Below are 8,690 nucleotides of genomic sequence, written 5' to 3' on the forward strand. Positions count from 1 at the left end.
CTGAGAATCTTCACTGGCACTCTGTTTAAAAGTTGCTGTTCTCATAGCTCATACAAGCTTACTGTGCCCGAATGTGCGCTCTAACCCCTAAATCCCTGTATGACTTTATAAAGCGGAGACTACATAGTGGACTTCTACTTCTGCAATGCACACATCAAATGTTGTTTTGGTCTGGTCACGAACCAGTTTTGCTGGTATGCTTCTGCACTGTTTGTCTGGAATTTCTAGGGACGCACAGCAGTTTCCCGCCAAAGCGCAAGGGGGAGCCTACTGTATTCGAGAACTCACAAGAACTCGGGCGGATGGTCACAAGAACTTTGCCGCGGGAGTGTCTATCTTCCAAAACAACAATGGCGCGTCTGCAATATATCACGGTCACGGAGCTGGGTCTAGAGTTTCTAGACATCGAAGAGGAACAGGTTCTGTTAATGGAGTTGGCAAAAAGACTGATTATCCTTTCATTAATCTGGGGGGTTGGGGGATGGGGGGGTGTTGCAGAGGTCTTACAGCTGTTTAATCATCAAAACTGTATTTTCTTCTGAGGCCATCATGTCAAGGTGAAACGTGGTCACTGGTTCTCAATGTCCAAAAACCATTATCATGGCATATGGCACAACACCATACATGAATAATTTGAAACAACAGTTGATGTAAAACTTTGTCTATAAAAACCTGTTAATTTCCCTCCAGTCACAGTTTGAATAGAACAATGTGCAATATACCTAAATATTATAGGCTTATTTGACCAAATTAGTTATATAGTAAATTCCAAACAGAAGTATATGTGACCAAAATGTCATGGTCTTGGCGCTAATGGTTGACATGATCTTTTACTCTTTTCGCCTGTATAATTGGCGGAGTTGCTCATTATAATTATCTTGTCCACCTGGTTCCTGCTGCTATATATGCTGCCTGTTTGCCTGCCAGATTATTCAAGCTGTTTGAGAGTAACTCTAGCACTTCTGAATGTTGTTCTGATTTTCTGATCCTGACCTGTATTTGCCATTGGGACTCCCGAGTTTTTGCTTTGCCCCTGTCTGCTCTATTAGTCTAGTTTGTTCTGGACCTATTCCTGGATTTTGCCGGCTTACAGAACTTGGACTGTTCTTCTGACCTTGGCTTGGATTCTCCTCCAGTACCTCTTTGGGTCTCTGATCTTCTGGTCTGCTAAGCTGGTACTGCTTCGACTCCGAATATTCCCTCACGGATACTATTGCTCCTCGTAGTCGGCTGCAGTCAAAACTGCATTTCATTCAGATCTCTGGGGCTGGCACATGCCGCAAGCTGTGGAAAAATCTCATTTATCTCCTTCCTCTGGATCGAACTGAACTCAGAACCGGGTTAGTGACTTTTGCTCATAGTTGTGGCTAGTCCTTTATCCTAAGTCACTACCCTGAGATTCTGTTACTACAGAGGTTCCGGTTTATTAGCCCCAGCTGACGAGCAGCCGAACGCCTGTTTATTTAAACAGACGCCTATTGGAAATCATCCAGATTTGTCTGCTTTAATATTGGGTCCAAGTTCTGAGCTCCTGACACAAAAAAATCCATATTTTGTTAGCCTGTGATATAAAAAAAATGCTTCACTAATTAGGATAATAATGTTTGAATACATAATTTATACAAAATGAAGGACCTGAAGCACTTCAATTTATGTCAGTTTAGAACTTAAAGCTCATAGAAATGCTTACAAAAACACCGTTGCTGTTCAAGAATAATTTTACTAGGCCATTAGGCTCTGATACTTCATTTTCTTAAATAGCTGTTATGATTATTTCTTTGTGGATGTGTCAAATAGGAGGGTATGTTTGTGCGTATATTTTTCCTCTGTTTTTCTCCTTTATGCTTACAACCCAATTTCTATTCTCCTCACCCTTTCTGGCTTTCATGTGAACCAGTAAAAGCCATTTTGTGAATTGTAAAAATAAGATGTCAGGTCAGCTGCTCTCACTCCTGCCCTATCAGTTCGTGGCATTTTGAACGCTACTTTTAAAATGCATGAGCAGACCTTATATGAGATGCACCTCAGTCTCAAATAGTGTTGGTTTTCTGAAAAAAGTTAGGAATTCTCCCAAAGTTTGTGGAAGTAAGGAAGAAAAATAAAGCTATAAGATGTTTATAGGCCACAGATACATTTTTGAATGGCAATATGCAAAACTGTTTATTGTCGTGCAAGTTCACTATTTCAAGAGTACAGATTCTAAAATATAAATGATAGGTTTCGAAATGTTATGTCAGTGTTTATCAAGTAATTTTTGCCCAAACTGAAGCATCTAACAAAATCTAAATATTTCTTCATCACATCCCTGTCTTACAAATTAACTTTTTGATCATTTTATGTTGGCATACTGTTAAAGCTGTGTGTATCTTCTCTAACACTTTAATAAATGCCAAAGTCATATGAGCAACCAATAAACAAAATCTTTACAGTAAAACTGAATTGCAGCCCCCTTTTTATTGTGCTGAAGATCCATTTAAACTTAGACTTAGACAAACTTTATTGTCATTTTGTATACAGAGAGTGTATACAAAACAAAAATTACAACAGTGAAATGAGCAGCTTCCAACAGTGAAATGAACACTACCATTATAAAGTGCAACAGTAATCATCATGTAAACAGTATAGGAGAAAAAATGGGATGTAGATATTACAGATGCTAATTAAACCAACATTCCCTATATTAAAAGTGTTTTTCTAAATGGTCTGGTGTTATACTTTAATATTAAATCTCAAGTTGCAATAAAGGTTTGAAGCATCAGTGTATGTAACTAATATTTCTATAATATGTTTAATTTCATGAAGTGATTTATGGAAATTGGCTTTTTAATAAAATTTTAATTTATTGAATATGTATATGGATGATTTAGAAAAATAACTTTAAACTTTAAAGAGAGGCTCATGCATAATCTGACCAATCTTTGATATACACTCAACAAAAATATAAATGCAACACTTTTGGTTTTACTCCCATTTTTTTATAAGATGAATTCAAAGTTCTAACATTTTTCCACATACACAATATCACAATTTCCCTCAAATATTGTTCACAAACCAGTTAAAATCTGAGCTAGTGATAAACTTTTCCTTTGCTGAGACAATCCGTCCTACCTCACAGGTGTGCCTTATCAAGATGCTGATTAGACACCATGATTAGTGCACAGGTGTGCCTTAGACTGCCCACAATAAAACTGCACTTCGATCTGTATGAGTGAATGACTGCAGCATTGAAGTAAAAACATTCTTATTTAAACATAATACATGTTTTTTGTATCCACTTTTTGATTTAGTAAAAAAATAAATAAATCGGTGGAATTAGAAAACCATAAATTACCAGAAGTTCTCACTGACAGTGTTGCTGTCATGCAGGCAGTAGGTAACGTCTCCTCCAAACTAGCCCAAACGGTACTTTCTTTAAATTGAGGGCTTTCTGAAAATCCAACAAAGAGCTAATCTGGTAGAGAGATTCTCCAGGGATCAACAAGGGTTCGCCTAAAAATATTTTTAGAATTGATCAGTGACCTTTAAATCTTCTGAAAGTTAAGTAGAGTTATAAGTTGTTTTGCTCTTCTATGGTTGTGATTTATGAGCATAGACTTCCAAGCCTAGGTCTACTTTTCTAACACTCAGTTTAGATAAATCAAAGTTCCTCATTATGAAAAAAACAAGAAGCAATAAAAGGAAAACTGACTGAGATAAGATCTGCATGATCTGAGAATGATGGAGGAAGAGATATCCACCTGTTTAATGTTAATTTATTATGTTTTTACTTGGAGCTCCAAATATTGTGGTGATTAGGCTTTTTAGTATTTAATCAGACGAGATAACAATTATCATCATCATAATAATAATAGTCATAATATGTATGATGAGATTATATGTGTTTGGAGGGTATTTTTATTGTATTATGTACCTGTTTTAGATTAGTGTAGGATTGATACTAGAGGAGAGGAAGAATATTATAAGACTGAATGAGAGCAGAAAAAAATAGGGATGCTAATGGAAAGAATAGTTGAAAAGAAGGGAGAAAAATCTACTTAGAAGAGTAAAACAGAGATCATGCCAAAATCAGCTAGAAAGAAAAGATGTAGAGGGAAGAAGACCGAGAAGACTGAATGACCAGATGGCACTAATAAAACCTACTGACTGATTAATTTGATCAATCTTAGGAAATAGGAGAGGCACATTCCTGGATTTTACTGTTGATTTTTGCTTTCTAAATATTAATAAATATGTAAAAACAAGTAAAATCATCACTGTCCCCATTTCCTATTTTAATTTTGATAGTATGTATTTATATGAAATACAGAATTGTCCCCCGATTGGATTTCAGAAATCTGGTCAAGACTTGGAAAAAACATGTTTTACTCAGAAAGTCAATGATTTTCCATCTTGGGGAAAGTTTTTTTCCACCTGTTGTTTCACATGTAGAATATCTTAAGCCAGGCACTGTGTACTTGCCTTTTTGAAATTTTAGGTTTCATTGAGTTTGACCTATTTATGACATAATTTATAATCAGGCTAAGATGTTTTATTGCTTACAATCCATCTGATTGTCCTCCTAGAGGTAAACAAGAAAGTAAAACAGATGACTAAATTAAATAAACATTATGTAGCATTTACACATGAGAGGATTTCATGCTTGAGGCTAATATCCAGTGGCGGTAAAGTCATGCTAATGTGAACGAAGTGAATTGTTGAGGCCACTGAATGCGAACCCCAAATACCTACCTGCTCCGCTCTCTTTCTCATCTACTTGTCTCAGCCACTCTAATAAACCTTAAACATTTACAAGTCTTGCGATTCATAAAGCAGGTAACCATTTTACCCTTTACACTTACCATGCGCACATGTTCATACAAACAAACACACAAGAGCACATCCCTCCTCTTCTAGCAAAAGGGTTGCTTGTGTGATTGCATTATTGATTGACTTGGATATGTTTTTTTTTCTTTCTCTTCCTTCTTAAAAGCATTTAGCAATCTGGCAATTAGTTAGAGCTTAATGTAGGCTGTCAAAACAGAGTTATTGATCCAGTGGGGCAAGGAGGAGAGATTGATCAGCCAACTCATTATGTTGCTGGTGCTGCCTCGTCATAAACACTCCAGATGAGACTCCATCAAAAGCCCATCCCTAGTTCACTGGCTCTGTTCTGCAGTTCGCTCCATTGCTCAGGGTCCCTGGTGTTTTCTGTTTCTGTTCTTGGCTCCTGATGCTTTATTGGATTGTCTGTACCTGGACTCAGTTCTGTCTGATTTTTGTTGTCATTATAATTTGTTATTATTAGATCGCCTTCAATTTTTTAAGCTTTACCTTGATCTGCCACCTTAATTGTTCTCCCTATTTTAATGTATCTCTGTCTGCTCCCTTGCGGTTTTTCTCTTGACCCTCTATATATCACTCATTGTAGCAAATCTGTCTACAGTGACACCTCAAAAATCATGTCCCAGTTAGACAACTTGAAGTAAACATGTATGTAGCATTAAAATCAGAGTTAGGGCTGATTTGGTTCATCGCTTTAATCTATTCACTAAATAATCACTTCCCAAAAATCAGATGATATAAGGCATGCTTATTTTATTTAAAAAGACACATTTGATTCATTCTATAAAGTGTTCAGTACAATGGCAAGGACTTAAGGCTCATTGAGGTGGCACATAATGCAAAATTATGAAATTATAAGGGCTCACCTGAAAAATTTAGATCCAAACATGAAAGAAAAGATTAAAATTGAGGGTTACAATTAAAGGATTGGGGTAAAGAAAACCAATCTCTACATGAAATAGAGCCAACATCTTTAACATAACATTGCATCACATATTATGTGTTGAAAGCCTTAGAAACAATGCCCTTTTAAAGGCACTCAGGTAGACCAGCACAGCCATGTACAATAACCTCTTTTTAGATGTCCTTGGCCTTTAGCTCAGGAGATGCAGAAACTCTTTTTTATAAATGGCATGATAGTGTGTGGATACCCTGCTACTGAAGTTTAAATAAAAACTGATGCATTGGCTAGATTTCCCACATTCTAAACTGTTTGCCATATCTGTCTGTATAGACCCATTTTATTAGTGACGTTTCTGTAAAAAGGTAGACGCTTCAATAACAGTATCTTTAGGTGTAATTGTTGTTTTTTTGGTATTTTGTGGGTCTGTCAGGTTTTAAGAGCTGATCTGTCCATCCTTTGCCACTTATCCATCAGGGTCAAGGAGGGCGGGTGCTTATGTCCTGCAGGCTACATCAGGGTACACCCTAAACAGTTCACCTGTCAATCAAAAGGCAACACACAGACATACAAACACACACATACCCTCACACAAACTTCTCTTGCTATCTTTGCGGGGCCTTTCCATTGACTTCCATTAATTTCTACAGCCTAACCTGGACCCTTACCCTTAACCCTAAACATTATGGCTTAATACCTAACCCCAATCCCAACCTAATTCAAAGCTTAGTCCTAAAACTAAACCCTGACCCAAAAACAGTAATTCCCTATGTGGGTTCAAGGCATCAGGCCACACAAGCGCAATACTGTCACCATAACATGCCATTTTCCCTGAAAATGAGCCCCAAAGTGTATTAAAAACAAGCACTCATACACATACCCACCCTCCACACATACACCTACAAACAGGGGCAATTTAGTGCCAATCAACCCTTCAGTCATTTTTTGGACTTTAGGGGAAATCTCCATGGAGAAGAATCAAATCATGGACCTTCTTGCTGCAACAGAGCTTCTCACTTCTCTACTGTGCAGCCCAAGGATTGAAAACAATAAAACAACTTGTTCACCCACCCACGAGTGGGTGAATCGCTCATCTCAAACTCAGGTCCTTTACAAAGGCTTGAAAGCTTGAGGGTTTCTGGCATTACCTTAGCTGGTTCTAGGATTGCTCTTTTCTAGACAGATTGTGATGTTTTTTTCCAGGGGTCATTTTGAGCATCTCCTCCAGTGTGGTAACTGCCTCAAGTGTTCCAATGACCATGGGCACCACCTACTTTTAGTGCTTTCCAGAGCCCTTGATATTTCTCCAGTTTCTTGGGTTATTTTTAACAAAAAACAAGCAATGGCTGGCCTCTACTGCTTATCAATCATCAAACTTGGTCGGCGAGTATCATTTTATATATTTTCATCGGGAAGTCCCACAGGACCTTAGCTCTCTTAGCTCTCTTCTCCAGCACCTTTGTAGGTGACTCCCATTATGACCTGGGGGTGTCCTGTTCATATTTTGCCAAAATGTCTTTGTGCACTTTACCAGTCACATTGTTATTGCTTTACTGCTAGTATCCTATAACCTAAAGTGAGATGCTGGGTTGTTTCTGGGGCTTTCTTGCATAGCATACACCTGGGATCTTAGATGGTTTGGTAGATCCGGGCCTCAATTGCACTGATATTCAAGGCCTGCTCATGTGCTGCCATATAATCAGTGCTTCTGTGATTTTTTTTTTTTTTTCAGTTGAGCCCTTGCAAGCCATCATTAGTATTTGTTCATGTCAACCAGTTCAGCTATCTGTCAGTGGTACATCCCATTCTGAGATTTTTCCTCCTACTGTAGTTGTTTTAGCTCCCTTTTTTACCTTCCACTGTCAGAGACATTCCCTGATCACTTCATCCACCAGGGCTATCTTCTTGATGTTCTTGAGCTTGGTTGTTTCATTTTTACTGGTGGATCTTGTGGAATCCACCATGCATACTGAGAAGCATCCATGCTTTAACATCAGTGTTGTTATACCACAAGCCAATAATATTAATTTTGGACATTGGAACCAATGTCCATGTAGGTTTTCTTTTATAAGTTTATGCAGGTTATATTTGAAAACCTAAGCTGCACCAGCCCCTCTGCAAACAATCCCAGACACACATGACAGGAACATGTGTTTTACCAAAGACTGTGAGACTTCTGTCCTTACTCTCTTTGTCATTGTAGGTGTGCAGGCATACCACACTGTGAAGATCGCCTGAATGCCCAGTCAAAGATCAAAACCTTCTGAATATCTGTCTGTCTGTCTGTGCACATGCATTGTGACAGCAACTATATTGGGTTCCTGTTGGATATCAAAATCATTGTATTTCTTTTTGTGTGTCTATTTCTATTTATTTTTTCTATATATTTTCCTCTCATTTTCCTCTTTAGAAAGCTTCATTTCTCTTTTTCCCTGTTTGACGGCTCCCTCTTTTTCCAATCTCTCCTCATTCTCCAACAAGTGTCTTATATTTCCAATGATGATTTAGCTCATAAATCTTGATAAAGCCACTGGCTGTTCCGTTTCGATGAAACAAGAAACCCTAGCAAGAGAAAAGAGGGACTGAAGATGAGGGATGGTTCTTTCTCATAAATTTGTCAGAGTTCTTTGTGTCCTGGGGAAAAGGAGCAGTATTGCGTATTTAGAGAAGCTTTCTTTATTGAGAAAATTGTGTGACTCTAGATATTTTAGCATATTTATATTATGCATTTTCAACATTGTATGCTGTATCCATGTGGGACTTCTCGATAAAGGTTTCCATAAATTCCTAAAATATGTGCCGTTGCAATCAGGGATATTCAAACCCCTCATCTCAAATGATATTTTAATGAATTAGATGAAAGATAATGGCAATATGTCATGGTCTTGGTTCTGCTGTTCTTTTCTTTGCTCCTTGTTTTCTAGATTTATTGGCCTAATTCCAGTTTTGTTGTATTTCTAGATTTATA

The sequence above is a fragment of the Cyprinodon variegatus genome, unplaced genomic scaffold (assembly GCF_000732505.1).
Source record: "Cyprinodon variegatus isolate N-32 unplaced genomic scaffold, C_variegatus-1.0 Scaffold100, whole genome shotgun sequence".
Lineage (NCBI taxonomy): Eukaryota > Metazoa > Chordata > Actinopteri > Cyprinodontiformes > Cyprinodontidae > Cyprinodon > Cyprinodon variegatus.